At 37.1% G+C, this 15,196-nt stretch overlaps 1 non-coding gene across 1 annotated transcript; it reads left to right on the top strand.

Moving 5' to 3' along the window:
• Positions 1-8,889: 8,889 nt before the first annotated feature.
• On the top strand, positions 8,890-8,997 carry LOC147406349 (small nucleolar RNA Z103). Its single transcript, XR_015177160.1, has one exon. It is a non-coding gene; the product is annotated as a small nucleolar RNA Z103 (small nucleolar RNA).
• The last annotated feature ends 6,199 nt before the right edge of the window (positions 8,998-15,196 follow it).

Genomic DNA, 15,196 nt, shown 5'->3' with positions numbered 1-15,196 from the left:
CTCTGGGCGTACTCTTTTACTGTTTCCCTTTGCTTTCTAGTCATCTTGGCCATATCATTTCGATCCAGACCTACATCTGTGTTGAACCGATAATTATGCCAGAACATTTCAGCCAAGTCTTGCCAACTTTTGATAAGCGTATGGTCCAATCCGGAAAACCATTTGAGTGCAGGCCCTGTCAAGCTTCTTTGAAACAACTGCACCAGTAGCCTGTCATCTTCGCCGTATTGGCACATGGATCCGCAGTATAGTTTTAGATGTGACAGAGGACACCCCACCCCATTGTACTTCTCAAATTCCGGACATTTGAATTTGGCCGGCAGCTGTGCATTAGGATAAAAGCAAAGGTCCCTGAATCTTGTCCCTCCTAGAGTATTTGCACCTTTCATTCGTCTCATCTCTTCTTGGAGAGACTCTATCTGCTGGGCCATTTTGTTATCAGTGACATTTTTGGCCTCAGGCACCCTGAAGTCACACTCATCATCTGGGATTACCACCGGGGGTGGTTGATTCTGTGGGATGTAAAGTGGAGGGCCCTGATACATTGGCACCGTAGGAGGTGGGGTGGTCTGTTGATCTGGTCGTGTCTGTTCAAGGGGTTCCAGGTTTGATCCAGATGCTTGGTGCTGAGCGGCTTGCGCTTGTAAGAAGTTAGTATTACTAAAAACAGCCATCAACATTTGTTCTTGTCTTTTCGTTGTTTCTATGAGCTTCGCTATCATTGCATTAGCTTCGGCAAGTTCACTTGTCGCAGGTTGTGGATCCTCTGAGTTGCTCATAGTTGATGTAGATCGAAGGAAATACGGAGGCTTCTCAGGGTGTTTGTACTTCTTTCGTTTGGCCACCTTGGGTACAGAAGACCAAGCATTACTATCTTATTTACAAAAAAAATGCTTGACATTTCATTAGGTCGGGTAAAGTTATTTATTTTAAAGCAAACGAGTTTTAAAGAAAGAGTTCTTTGGCTTGGAGCCGACCTTAACGTGATGTTGGCATCAACACGGGACTGGTAAAAAAGAATTACATCAGCACGGAGCTGGCATCGACACGGAGTCGGTAAAATTAAAAACGATTTCATCAGCGGAGCTGGCATCGACACAGAGTCGGTAAAGATTTTTTTTTTTTTTTTATGATTACATCAGCATGGAGCTGGCATCGACACGGAATCGGTAAAATTTAAAAATGATTACATCAGCACGGGGCTGGCATCGACACGGAGTCGGTACAAATTTTAAAAACGATTTTATCAACACGGAGTTGGCATCGACACGGAGTCGGTAAAATTTAAAAGCGATTACATCAGCACGGAGCTGGCATCGACACGGAGTCGGTACAAATTTTAAAAACGATTTCATCAACACGGAGTTGGCATCGACACGGAGTCGGTACAAATTTTTAAAAACGATTTCATCAACACGGAGTTGGCATCGACACAGAGTCGGTAAAATTTAAAAAGGATTACATCAGCACGGAGCTGGCATCGACACGGAGTCGGTACAAATTTTAAAAACGATTTCATCAACACGGAGTTGGCATCGACACGGAGTCGGTACAAATTTTAAAAACGATTTCATCAACACGGAGTTGGCATCGACACGGAGTCGGTAAAATTCAAAAATGATTTCATCAGCACGGGGCTGGCATCGACACGGAGTCGGTAAAATTTAAAATGATTTCATCAGCATGGAGCTGGCATCGACACGGAGTCGGTAAAATTTAAAATGATTACATCAGCATGGAGCTGGCATCGACACGGAGTCGGTAAAATTTAAATGATTACATCAGCATGGAGCTGGCATCGACACGGAGTCGGTAAGACATTTTGAAAAAGAAGATACATTTTGAATTTTGTACACCAACCCATTAAACAATTCATTTATGCCATGATTATCCACAAATATACTGAAAGAAATTTCATTGAACTATTGAAAATTGTTTGACAGATAAGATTTTCATTGAATTACAACTTTCAATTGGGTTATTGCCTGCAGCCAGCATCCTGAGTTGGCACAAGAAAATAGTTCAGTACATTTCCAAGGTCTATGTAAAACTACTTTTCTTTTGAAACACTTTCTTGAAAACGCTTTTCTTTTTTGAAATTTTGATTTTTATTTTGATTTAAATGGCCCGGCCTATCATGATCATTGGATCGAGATGGACTGGGTCATTATTGAATTTTTGCAAGAAATGGATTCTTTATTGGGTCGGTGTACCCATTTTAATTTCTGAAAACAAAATTTTGACCCTTGAGGACAATCATACACTTTGATCATTCGCATACATCAATCATCAAGTTTCTTTCAACAACCCGGGAACACCCGCGATAAGTTCGAGTTGTGACTTACAGGGAAGGCTTCTAGACTCTAAGCTTACTACTGCAATGCATTTTTATCTGGCCACTCTTGCCCAAGCACACCTATATACCTCTCAAGTGTACTCAATCAGACGGTACGTGGTGACTTGGTTTGATATACCGTATAGGTGATAATCTAAAACTTCAATTCACTTCTCTGAAGCCAAAAATAGCCAGTTTGATCCCCAGTTGAGAGGTGGCGTACGATGCTGAGCAAAGGCCCGCTTAAGTACCTCTCGTCTAGAATAGACGTAATCTATCCCCCTCGTACAGTAGGGTACAGCGGGGCAAGATCTTGCTTAGGCACTGGTTTTGACCAAGAAGTGCAATTGATGTACTTGGATTATCTTTTATATACCTATGGGTACGAGTCAAGAGTTGTAGCTTTCATAAATGGTTTTCGCATCCCGCGAGGGGACCGACCACGTACTAGTACTACGTTGACAATCGGGGCATGTGACCGTGCGGCTTACAATAGGACAAAGGCTCAGGTCGCTCCAACATGGGTGTATCAAATACCTTTCAGAATCACCTGATCAAACGGTATTGATTCCCCAGTTTTATATACCTTACGGTACGTGATTGGAGTTGTGGTTTTCATGAATGACGTCGCATCTCCGAGGAGACCGGGCCACGCACTAGTGCCACGTTGGCTATTAGGGACATGCAAGCGTGCAATACAGTAAAGTAAACGTGCTAGTGGTGTGTGCAAATAGGATAGGGTGCGCTCGGGGCATTTTTCAGATGAGTGGGCCCGTTGGCCAGATCATAGCCTATTAGATAATTTGTCCGTAAGAGTCGCACATTCATCATCAACCAATCAATTTTTTTTTTTTTTTCATTATTTTTTTTCAATTTTACGAATGAACTAATCATAAAAGGACTTCTCTTTTTTCATTATAGTCCAACCGATGATCACTTTGAATTTTCATTTTGATCAATCAAAAAGTGGCGAGCGGTACGCCCTGAGTTTGAGAAAGATGATCCGTTTGATCTTTTAAAGCTTTAAAACTTAAAATAAAAATAAGTTCCAAGAGAAAAGTTTCCAAGACTGATGTAAGGAACAAGTTGAGCAAAAAAAAAAAATTTTTTTTTTAATTTAATTAATTTTTTTTTTTTAATTTTTTTTTTTTTTAATAAAAATTTTTATGTGCTCATTTTGAGGCACATTGCCTCTGGTTTTTGGCTTGGGCCAAATTTTTTTCCTTTTTTATGCTTTTCTTTCCTACTCATTTTGTATCGCGACGAGACGTCAAACGGAAATGGTAGCGTAAACGATAGTAAATGAGCTCAAAAACCGATTCTGAGTTGTCAAAATGTTGCTGACTTTGTCACATTTGGTAGAAAATTTTGTTCTACCCCAAATCGATATGCACTAATAGCTAATCGGAGATCGGACGAGAAAGTTATGATCATTTTAAGTTCGACTGTCCATTCGGCCAAAAAAGAAGAAAAACGATTTTTTTTTATTTTTTTTTATTTTTTTTATTTTTTTATACTCATTTTGAGGCACATTGCCTCTGGTTTTTGGCTTGGGCCAAAAAAGAAAATTTTTTTTTCATTTGTTTGGTGATATACATGCTTAAAAAGACATAATCGGGGAAATAAAGTGAAAATCGGTTTTTTTTTTTTTTTTTTTCAAGTGAGTAAGTAAATAAAGGAAACCTACCTAAAAAATAATTACAACAAACACAACAAGTATTGTTAGCTTGCAAAAATAAAAAATAAAAATAAAAATTGAAACATTTCCTTTTTTACCAAAATAACCGAGTTGACACGAGGGTGGAGTCTTTACTCCCCAGTGGAGTCGCCAAGCTGTAGACGCGTGATTTCGTCATTATGATGACTACATCTACAATGATTTGGAGTCGCCACCATTCAAGTTGGAAGTGGGTGTGAATGGTCACCCGGGGTACATTTTCCAAAAGATGAGATTTTTGGCATTTTAGTGACTCACAATGGATAAGGGGTAGTCAAACCTCGAGATTTGGGTAAGCGGCTCGGTTGAAGAAAAGGGAAGGTGTTAGGCACCCTTTCCTCCCCGCCACGTGGCGGTAACCTCAAATAACTCGATCATTTTTATTTTTAAAAGAAGGTGAAAAAATGTGCCACGTGGGTGCATATGTTCCCTAAGTAGGGATTCATTTTCGGCTTGATCATAGGGTCATTTCATTAATGGAAATGACCCTTATGAACCTTAGCCTTGGGGCCCAATCATCAAAAGGGGTAAAATAAAATAGAAGAAGGGGGTGTTAGAAGAGGGAAAGAGTAGAAGGTTAGAGAAAGAGAGGGGGTGTGCTTCAAACCCACCTTGTATCTTGTTTCTTCTTTTCTTCTTCTTGCTTGAGTCTTCTTGAGTCCTTAGTATAATATGAGAGTATGAGAATGGGAAGAAGTGATTAGAGAGAGAAGGGATTTCTTTTGTTTTAGTGAGACTTGTAGATGATTTGTGTGAAAGAGTTGGTAAACTTGGTGAGAATTGATGATGTTGTTAGTAGAGAGAGTGTTGGGGAGAAGTTTTGTAATGAGAAGTTGGGGGCCCTTTTTGGGAAGAGGATGAGGGTATTTATAGATGTTTAGGAGTTATTTTAGGGATATAATGGGGTGAAGTGAAGAAAATGGGTAGAATGGTTATGAGTTTGAGAGAGAAGTGGGTGTAATTTAGAGGAGATTGGAGGGTATTTAGGGAAGGGGGGTTAAATGGGTGAGTTTTGACCCAAATGGTTTGGATCCTACCCAACCCATTTGGGTGGAGTGTTTGGTGAGGTAAGTTTAAGATGGTGGTTGAGATTAAATGGTGTTTGGTTTAAGAGAATGGAGGATTTAAAGAGGTGGTTGATGATATTTTGGGAGGATGAAGGAGATGATGCCATGTGTTAAAGTGGGTGAAAATGAAGGGTTGGGATAGGTTGATGGGAAAGGTTGAGTGTTTGACTTGAGAGGATGGTGTAGGTTTAGGTTGTAGATGTAGGTTTTGTAGGGAATGATGAGGGTAGATTAGGGGAGGTATAGGTTAGGGGTGTGGGTAGATGTGTTTGATTTGAGAGAAAAGGTGATGGGTTGATGTGTGGGTAGATGGGATTTAAAGCAAATTAATGGGGTAGGTAGTTGGGTGAGGGAGGTGAGATGGGGTGATGACATGTGTCATCTTTTGATGATAAAAGAGTGATTGGTTGATGTGGGTTGTGGTTTATGGGTTAGGGTTGTGGGTTGGATAATGAATTGGATATGGTTAATGATTTGTGGGCTTTGTAGTGTTGGGCTTGGGTTTTAGAAATGGTTTTTACGAATACGGAGGCGGAGCGGTGATAGTAGAAGAGGGGTAGGCATCTCTAGTCTCACCTTTTTAATTTTTAATTAATTTTTTAGATTTTTTACAATCATTAATTTGATCAAAAATGCCACGTGTTGGCGAATCGGGCTTTTTAGGCCCGTTGGTGAAATTTATCGAAAATTTGACGTTTTTTATTTTGGAAGCGGAGCGGTGAATGTTGGGAAAGCGTAAGGTTGGCCGAGTCCTTTTGGTGGCCTCCTAAACCATTGAGAGGTCTTAGGGGCCTCGGGTTGGTAAAAATGTCCATTTTCAATGAGTTGGGCCCTTAAGGCCCGTTGGCCCATTTATTTGGAAAATTGATATTTTTGGGTCCTTTCGAGAAGTGGCCCGTTCAAATTGAGGTGTCTACAGATAGATACCTCTATATTAAAAATATAACGATGGATCCTACTCCATTTATCCACCATATAAAGAGGGGTTAGAATTTAATCTCATTATGAATCTTAATAATTATTTTTAAGTTTATTGTCTTTCCTATGCTCTTATTTTCAATAATACCCTTTTAAATTTATTACCTTTCCTCTTTACATTCTTTCCAAGAATGCCCCTACAGCTCTATTATCTTTCCTCTACTACCCTTTCCACTAATATCCCTCCAGCTATGTAGCTTTTCATCTTTTACCACATAATTTTTTTATTTAGCACAACCACTCCAATTAATAAAGATAGTTATTGTTGGCAACCCATCTTTTACTTATTCTCAACCATTAATTTATTTTTTATTTTTTGGTAAATTACACTTTGACTCCCTATAGTTTGACATAATTCCATGTTGACCACCTAATATTTTGATAATTGCACTTACCTCCCTTTTCATTGACGATATTAAAATTTAGAGGTTAGTTTATTATTTTACCATCTCAATTTTTTTTCTTAAAAGATAAATTTTAAAATAATAATAAATAATGCACCCATTTAAATATTCACACCCTTGGACATGATGAACCCATTTTTTTAACATGGATATTTTTGTTTATCCGAAAGTAAACATTTTAAAAAGGTCAAAATAATCTTTATAAAAATAAAAATGTCTGTTCTTTACAGAAGCCAGTTCCAGTTCCAGAAGCCAGTTTCTAGAAGAAGTAGAAGCCTAGAGCTTGAAAAACTACATTCAGCAGAAGTTTGTTCGTTACAGAAGCATTTAAGATAGAAATTGATGTTCGTTTGACAGTTTTTTATTGCTGGATTCTAGTAAAATGACCAAAATACCCTTAATGTTGATAATGCACCTAGAATACACAAAAAATAACTAGAATATATATATATATATATATATATATATATATATATATTATAAAAATAATTATTTTTAATTTAAATAAATATATAAATTTTATAATTTTATTGAAATTTCGACAGCATCTCTTCTTAAAAATAGACATATGAAAAATGACATTAATGCATTGCCATCATTATCATTGTCATCGTTATTATTGTCTCATTATCATTATCTGTATTATTTTATATAAAAAGTTGAAGATGACTAATTTTCGAAAGAAAATTCAAATTTTTTATAAAAAAAAATCTAGGATTTCATTTGGTGATTTTTCATTAATAAGTGAAAACAAATTATACTAGTCTCTAAACAGATAATATATAGTCATCTATGGTAAATTTTAATTATTTTCCTTTTATCTCAACCGTCATTTGATGAACAGTAACCTTTTATGCTTGTCTTTGCATCCTTAGGCTAAAAACAATAAACCTAATTTTATTTTATTTTATCTTAGAATTTGAGATAATATGTTTTTAAGAAAAAATCAAGACTTTTTTAGCTAAGATTAAAGACAAGGGTATTTCCATCATTTTATGTCAATATTTCATGGAAGACCAAAGAAAGATTGTGTCATTAGTTTGAACTTTGAATTTCAAAACACACAGGATTATCTATAATGAGAACTTTTATTGGCACCCCAACACCCCACCTAAATTTTATAGTCGATGGTGGCAATGTGAAAATATTAATTCCTATTTTAAATGCCTTGTGTTAATTTTTTTTGTTGAAAAGTGGTGATAAATAATTTAAAGTAATTGGATTGTAATAAGTAAAAGTTGAGATGCCAATAGAATTTCTCCATAATTTTAACAAAGAAAATCAAATTGCTTGGGGTGAAGTCATAATTAATGGTGTGTTAACAACACATCTTTTATTTATTTTCACATCTTTATCACTCTCTCTCTCTCTCTTTCCAATACATGTGGCGGGCCCATCTGCCACAAATTTTTTTTTTCCTTAGATCTTCATCACTCTCTCTTTCTTTCCATTATATGTGACGGACCCATTAGCACAATTTTTTATTTTTTTATTCTTAAAGAAGAAGGGCATTTGGTGGAATATTATTTAAAGAAGAAGGGTAGTTAGGTCATTTTAAGTAGAGCCATTTTCGGTCTTTGCTCTGCGCAAAAGCACACATGCGGAGCACCTCTAAGGCGGTTTCAATTTCGAACTTTAATTTGAAGTCCCATCAGCTCCAAAAGCCCAAACGAACGGAATCCAACGGCTTTTTTAGCTTAAAAGTAGTAAAAGCTAAAAAAGCCTAGCTCCAAAGCCCAAACGAACAGGGCTAAGTGTTTGCATTGGTGGCAAGTAAGATGGAAATAGGAAGGGGGGGTAAGTGAACCCCTTAGATAACTACAAGGGAGTTACGTGCAATTAGCAAAATGCTAAGTGGTCGACATACAATTATATGCCAAACCAAAAAGGGGTGAATGTATAATTTACTCTTTTTTTTATTTTATTTTAATTAGACTGCAATAAGTAAACGTTGGGGTGGCAATAGTAGTTCTCAGGACAAAAACCGAGTTCAAATCTGATACCGTACACGTGGCAAAACAACACTGAAGCTCGAGTGTGAAACGTCGATTACAAAACTTAGGGTTAGTAAACTCCAACCCTAATTCTATAAATAACGCAAGAACGCAACAAAGCCCAAATCTGTTTTCTTAAGACTTAGTTTTTCTTTTCTTTTAAAAGTTAAAATTCGAGATTTCTATTTCATTCTGTGTCTGCGTCGTAATACTGATTACCAGCTCTCAATACTCACCATGAGTGCTTGGTATGAGGCGACGCCAGATTTACAACTGTTTCTGCAAAATCCTAAATTCAATGGCCGAGAAGGCCAATTTATGCAGAAGCGGTGAAATTTGTTTTAACTTTTTTTTTTCTCTTTAGATTTGTTTTGGGATGATTATTTGTTGTTAGATGGAAGTGATGATCCTTTCCCCAGATGATCGACTCTGATATTAAAGAGCTTTTGTTCTATTTTCTCTTAAATCTGAGAATTTATACCAAGCCAGGAATCTGATCCATCTCTATTTTGATTTTGATTTAAGGGTTTTTTACACACTTAGGTCTAGTTCATTATTTGATTGGATATTAAAAATTTTACTTTTTGTTTTTGAATAATGGTTTTGCTTCAATTCCACACGCACGCATTTCGAGTCCTATCAAAGCACCACACTCTAGTGCGAAAAAAAATGTTCAGCATCAATGCCTATTTGTGTTGGAGTTGGTCTAAGAGAAGAGTTCGAATTATAAAATATGTTGAAAGGGTTTCTCCCCATTTCTCTCTCTCTCCGCCTTTGGAGAGAGAAAACTCACATTTTTTCTCTTCTCTTCTCAACTATACAAAAAAGAGAGATGGAGAGACTTATTTATTTTCTCCTCTTTCCATTTCTCTCAATCCAAACACAGTGGTAATCAATAGTTATGTCCTGCTTAAAGTTTAGGTTTGGTTTAATATTGAACTTGAAACAATTTAGTATGGTTGGAGAAGTAGAACTTATAATTGGAGAAGATAAAAAGATTAATGAGAAAATGTAATTTTCATGGAAAATCTCATATATATATATATGGGAAATGTTCAGCACCCTAAGTTTTACCACACACTTTAACAAACGTTTTTTGTCCTACATGGGTTAGAAGTTTTGGAATGAGCTGATTTTTGGTGAGGATGATCTCTATGATTAGAAGATCATCCTCTCCAAAAATCAGCCCATTCCGAAATGTTTAGCCCCATGTTTACACGTTGAAAAATCGTGGACTGTCCATTTTTTGTAAATCAATTTTGATGGGGTTAGAAGTTTTGGAATGAGCTGATTTTTGGTGAGGATGATCTCCTCACCATAGAGATCATCCTCACCAAAAATCAGCTCATTTCAAAACTTCTAACCCATGTAAGACAAAACGCATTTGTTAAAGTGTGTGGTAAAACTTAGGGTGCCGAACGGGACCCTATATATATATATATATATATAGGGTCCCGTTCAACAACAAACATTTTGGCAAAACATTTTTCAAAACATGGGATAGAGGTTTTGGAATGGATTGATTTTTGGTGAGGATGATCTCCACGATGAGGAGAGCATCCTCACCAAAAATCAGCCCATTCCAAAACTTCTAGCCCCAGTTTACAAGTTGAAAAATCGTGGACCGTCCATTTTTTGTAAATCATTTTTGACGAGGTTAGAAGTTTTGGAATGGGCTGATTTTTGGTGATGACAATCTCCTCACCGTAGAGATCATCCTCACCAAAAATCAGCCCATTCCAAAACCTCTAACCCATGTTTTGCCAAAATGTTTGTCAAAATGTTTGTTGCTGAACATTTCCCATATATATATATATATATATAGGGAGGCGTTCGGATGCCTTCGTTTTATCAGTCGTTTTAACAAAAGAAACCCGAGCGTTGGATATTTTTGAATCGGACGGACGAGATTGCATGGTGCGTTTAAGTTATAATTTATGATTTTTTACAGCACCATCCCTATTGTTTCTGATTATTAGTGCCACCTCCCCGAGTGAATTACAACGACAGTCTCTCTCGTCTGTTCTCTCTGTTCTCTCTCGTCTGCTCTCTCTAAACCCTCGAACGCCTCTCTCTCTCGCTCGCTCCGCTGAAACCCTCTATCTCTCTATCTCTCTCTCTTTCTCTCGTTCCGCTGAAACCCTCGAATCTCACTCACTCACTCACTCTCTCTCTCTCTCGTTGAAACCCTCGAGCACGAACGGCTGCTGTCGCTCTCTCTCTCGCTCTCGCTGCAACTCCATCGATGAAGCACGATATAGGTATCATCTGTTTCAACCGTTCGTTTGATGAATTGATTCAAGCCACGTTTGAGGCTAATTTTTTCCCCTATTTATATCTCTTGCATCGTCTTCAGATACCCACTGTTTTAGCACTTTCTCTCTCTCTCTCTTTCTGTGTGTTTGAAAGAGGAAATAACATCATATCATGGGTAGAGGGAAAGTAGAGCTTAAGAGAATCGAGAACACAACAAACAGACAGGTGAAGGAGAACTCTCTGTTCTTCTGTTATTTAATTGTGCCAGGGAGGTGGCACTAAATATTATAAAATAAAGGGATGGAGTTGTAAAAATCTTATAAATCTATAACTTAAAAGCAAATAACAGCGCGCTGTTTTTTAATTGTGCCAGGGAGGTGGCACTAAATACTGTAAAATCTAGGGATGGTGTTGTAAAAAACTCATAAATTATAACTTAAACGCAAATGCAATCTCGACCATCCAATCGCTGTATATCCAACGGTCGAGCTTCTTTTGTTAAAACGACTGATAAAACCGATGCCTCCGAACGCCTCCCATATATATATATATATGTCCTGTTCACCACCAAACATTTTGGCCAACATTTTAGTCAATCATTTTTGTCCTACATGGGTTAAAAGCTTTTGAATGGATTGATTTTTGGTGATGATGATCTCTACGGTAAGGAGATCATCCTCACAAAAAATCAGCCCATTCCAAAACTTGTAGCCCCATGTTTACAAGTCGAAAAATTGTGATCTATCCATTTTTTGTAAATCATTTTTGATGGGGTTAGAAGTTTTGGAATGAGTTGATTTTTGATGATGATGATCTCCTCACCGTAAAGATCATCCTCATAAAAAATCAGCCAGTTCCAAAATTTCTAACTTATGTTTTGAAAAATGTTTTGCCAAAATGTTTGGTGCTGAACATTTCCCTACATATATATAAAGGGTAAAAGTAATTTTTGGGTATGATCCTGGATGTTGAAAATAAATGGTTAGAAAACTCTCAAATGTAAAATTAAAAGATTTAGTGGAGAAAAATAAATTTTTTTTTTTGTGTGTAAAAGTTCTTAAAATTTTGTGCTCTAACTAGGGTTGGGGTTAGGAAACTTAGTAGGGAAAGTGTAAAAAAAAAAAATGGTTTTGAAGAGTAATGGCAAAAATTCTTCCGGAGGTTTTTCTAGGAGGAAGATATTACAAGTATACATAGTCTAGAGATTCATGAGAGACTAGTGGATGGGAAAGATAGGGAAACACTTCTATTATATGTGTTGGTGAAGAGATCCTATTTTTTTAGGCTTAAAAGATGACGTACAGAGAATATGGAAATTAAAGAGTCAGCTTGATGTATACTCTCTTTAGATAAGGGATTCTTTTGTGCAAGTTCAATTCCTTGAGGATTGTGAAAGAATCTTATGTTTGCCTTTTTTGTCTATTGGCAGACATTTGTTGATTATATGAAAATGGATATGGAAGTTGAAGCAATAAAGGGAGTTAATCAAATTGATTTTATATTCCTAAGCTGCCTTAACACTTTTGAGCTCCTGAATGTTTCAATCTTATATGGAGTGCATTTGGGATTCAATTGCATATGGACGAATCATCTGCAAAGATATCAAGGTTGTCATATGCTCAGATGTGTTTTGAGGTGGATTGTGAATTCCTTGACTCTATTAAGAGATGATGGATCTAAAAAATTTAATGCGAATGGAGACCACAATCTATAAGAAGTGTAATTGTGTTCGATTATATTCAAGATAAGTGCCATCAAAACTTGTTGAAGAAGAAAAACGACTCAGGTTTGGATGAAAATTGTTCACAAAAATAGTGATGATGTGCGATAAGATCGAAACATAGTAAACCATGAGGTTGAGGTGCATGGGAACAAAGGTTCAGTAGAGGCTCATGGAGAAGAAGATTTGAATTTGGAAAGTTTTGCCTACAAGGCAAGTGCATCTCAAAATTGTCCATCCTAGGGATAGTTACGTTGTAACAACAATATTCAAAAAAGAAAGGAGGTTGTAAGAGATTTGGGTGCAAAGAGCAATTCCACTGCATCTTCCAAAATCTCTTCCATTTCTCTTGATTGTTGGAGTGCAAACACCTTAAACATCCAAAATGGTGATCCATAGTGATCACATCCTCCATCATGGAATATAAAAATGGAGTTTCCCCTTGGATATAACGGGGAATTAATAGTGCAGATCTTTCTCCTCTCTTAGAGATTCTCATCCAATTTGCGCCATTTGAAGTGGATAACCCTTTTAATGCTCTATTTTCCATAGAGGGAGGAGATGGATTTGGAATGGAGAATATGCTAAAATCTAAGGATAGTGGAGTGAGTTCGCCTCTCAATGTTTTTGGAAGTTACTTCGAAAAACAAATCTCCACAATACAATTCTAATGGGAAGGCAAAAAAAAAAAAAAAAAAATGATGGTGATTTCAGAAATTCTAATGAGATCAAAGGGAGCAGTAGCCAAGGGAGGCATCCAAAATTCTCCAATTAATACTGTGGCAGGGCAGAGCGCATGGAAATTAGAAGCTGAAGCCGCTGTTGCCAAGGCAAAGCTTCTTGCATTTGTACCCATTTGGAACATAAGAGGTCTCAACTTCAATAAGAGGAGTCGTTTATGTGAAACTAGTTAGATGGTAGAAGAACAAACAATTTTCGTAGGAGAACTTAAAGACATTGGCAGTTTGTAGACAATTATGAATTTGATGCTTCAAGTCGTATTTGGGTGGGTTGGAATCCCTTAAAATTCAAAATCATTAAGCTAGAAGAATTGTCCTAATTTATCCATTGTTCTTGCATCCAATTTGAATTTACTTTGAATTGAAGATAATTATGCGGCAAACTTTGAAATGGAGAGAATGAGTCTATTGAATGACTTGAACGATGTCTTTACAAATGTAGTATCTCCATGGGTGGTTTTCGAAGATTTTAAAACAATAAGATTTAAAGAAGAATAGGTGGGAGGGCATCACGTTCCTAGGAGAAATATAGAGGAATTCAATGAGTTTATAGATCACTGTGGGCTTAAGCTTACAAACGTACAAAGCAGGTTTACGCTTACAAACACATTCAGGCTGATGAGGATCCTTGGACCCTGGTGGTTGATCCATGTACATTTGTTCATTAAGATGCCTATGAAGGAAAGCAACTAGTTGACGAATATCCCAATTGTGTGTAAAAGCTATAGTGAGAACAACCCGAATAGTAGATTGTAAATGAGAGAATGTCTCATAGAAATCAACTCCTGGAATTTGGGTGAAGCCTTTGGCAACTAAACGAGCCTTGAGTCTTTCTAATGATCCATCAAAATGAAGTTTAGTTTTGAAACCCACTTGCACCCTACCACATTCATTGTAGGTGTGAGAGGAACTAGTTCCCAAGTATTGTTTTGATGAAGAGCTTGGATTTCTTCTTTAATCGCAGAGAATCACCGGGGATGTTTTAAAACTGATTTCACAGTCTTGGGTTCAAATGGAATTGCTATGGTAACCAAGGTAGATTTGGGGTTTGGTTTAATGATTCCATCCCTTAGTCGAGTAAGCATAGGATGTCTTGGAGATGCAATCGCTTCAGGATATATATGTCGATCATCATTCACCCTAGTTGATGCATTATATGGCTCATGGACTGTAAGATGATTGGATGAGTTTTCAAGGCATTGATGTTCATGAATTACTTAGACAACATTGTGATTTACATCAGTGGTTTAATTAGAAGTGGTGCTTTCTTCATTCTCAGTGGGATTATTTGGGCTGACTTCTTCATCATTGGTGGACACAATATGATGAGATGCCAACAGATTTGGTTGCACTTGAAATTTTGATGGATCGGGTGAATCAGATGAACCCACGTATGGCGAAGAATGAACCAATTGTGTATCTTCTGTTGGTCCTGAAAAGTACTCAACAAAAGCTGTTATTTCTTCATTAGAATGAATAGTAGAAAATAACTCACCTGAATCCTTAAAAGGAAAAGTGATTTCATCAAAAACTACGGGCCTGTTTGGATTGACTTCTTAAAGTGCTTCTGGCTTCAACAGGGAGCCAGAAGCACTATATGGATCATTTGGACGAATAAGTACTTTGAAAAATAATTTTTCAAAAAAGTAAAATTAGTACTTCTATGAGAAATACCAAGAACAGTGCTTCTCAAATCTGTTTTTGCGGGGAGCCAATTTGTCCGTCAATTAATAGGGTGCGGTTCCAAAACTACCCTCATGAAAATTAGAAATTACACCGTATATCCCGATTCAGTTCGTCAGAACAAATCCCTCTTATACTGTAAACCCTCGTCTTCCACGCGAAACCCTCGACGGAAGTTCTGCCGAAACTCTCTCCTCTCTACGCCAAAAGCCTCTCCTCCCTCAGGCGACTACGACGACAGTCTCTCCGACCTCTCCGAGTCAGTTCGGCAAACAATCCTTGTTTTTTTCGTTTAGTAAACC

This window comes from Akebia trifoliata, chromosome 3, assembly GCF_017979445.1.
Source record: "Akebia trifoliata isolate Shusen 1 chromosome 3, ASM1797944v1, whole genome shotgun sequence".
Classification (NCBI taxonomy): Eukaryota; Viridiplantae; Streptophyta; class Magnoliopsida; order Ranunculales; family Lardizabalaceae; genus Akebia; species Akebia trifoliata.
Note: the sequence above shows the minus strand (reverse complement) of the source record. Positions and strands in the feature narration are given on the sequence as shown.